The sequence below is a fragment of the Taudactylus pleione genome, unplaced genomic scaffold (genome assembly GCF_031769625.1).
Source record: "Taudactylus pleione unplaced genomic scaffold, aTauple2 ptg000842l, whole genome shotgun sequence".
Taxonomy (NCBI): domain Eukaryota; kingdom Metazoa; phylum Chordata; class Amphibia; order Anura; family Myobatrachidae; genus Taudactylus; species Taudactylus pleione.
In genome coordinates, this window is record NW_028285244.1 from 5,359,124 (window position 1) to 5,360,261 (window position 1,138).

The 1,138-nt window shown below is 42.0% G+C and overlaps 1 non-coding gene across 1 annotated transcript; it reads right to left on the bottom strand.

Moving 5' to 3' along the window:
* Positions 1-201: 201 nt before the first annotated feature.
* On the bottom strand, positions 202-390 carry LOC148474495 (U2 spliceosomal RNA). Its single transcript, XR_015872880.1, has one exon. It is a non-coding gene; the product is annotated as a U2 spliceosomal RNA (small nuclear RNA).
* Between the last annotated feature and the right edge of the window lie 748 nt (positions 391-1,138).

A 1,138-nucleotide genomic window follows, 5' to 3' on the forward strand; every position in this document is an offset into this window, starting at 1 on the left:
ACATCCCGTCTAAGGACAGAAGCAAGTGGACTGAAGATTCCCTTAAGTTCCACACCAATCAAGGATAGATAGCAAAATTTACCTGCCCCAAGAATGTCACGTAGAGCCGGATTCTAGTGTTCTTTTGTTTTAAGCTTAACGTGCCTCGTATCCCAATCCAGCACAACTAGTTCTGACCCTGCTAGCTTCCAAGATCAGACAAGACAAGGCATGATTTGAGGTGTGTACCGCAATACCAGGTCAAGGCATGAAGTGGGCAGAGCCAGTTATTCGATCATCTTTCTAGTTCAAAATCATTTAATATATCTCCCCCAGATAGGGAGAGTATCAGATATTAAACCGATAAAGGCAAATACCACTTCTGATCGTAGCTAAAGGCAGAGAAGCGATTGGCAATAGTTTTTTTTTTTTTTCTAATTGTGTCCTTGTTTCTATTTTAGTGTTCCATACTGGTGAAAAGAAGGATTGCAGGGGAACTCACCGCGAGTATAACTCGCCTCAATGGTGTACCTGGGCCTAATAGCCAGACTACAACAGGAGAATGGATAATAGAGAATGGAGACAAACATGATAATTGCCAGTCCACTTTTTACATGTCCCCTATGGAACTAAAATGGGTTCTGTGGAAAGCGCATTCGCCTAGGAGTTTTCAAGAAACCCTTACCTGCAATCACAAGAGTCACCTGGTCATGAACTAGCTACTCTGTCCCATAGCCAGCACTGACATATGCATTGCATGGGACTGTGTCTACTAACATAAGCCTATGTACTTGAGATAATGTACATTATTAAACCCACCTGCCGAGTAAACACACAGCAAAGGTAATGCCACGAATTGGGAATCTGCATTCAGTAGTGCACTTGCGTGCACTGCTGAATCGGGCCCATAGTTTACCCAAACCGTCTGCATACCATATTAGTATAGATCCCCTGTCAGATAACTGCATTAGACTACTACACTGTAATAGGAGCTATTCTCTGATCACTTACAGCATGCCCATAACTGGAGTGAACTATTATCAGCCTATTTATACTGGTTACCTACTGTATGCTGAAGGCAATACTTATAAAGCATAAAAACAACCAAGTACTAGTAATGTCAAATATGCACTGCAAAAAAAAACAGAGCCTGCAGATG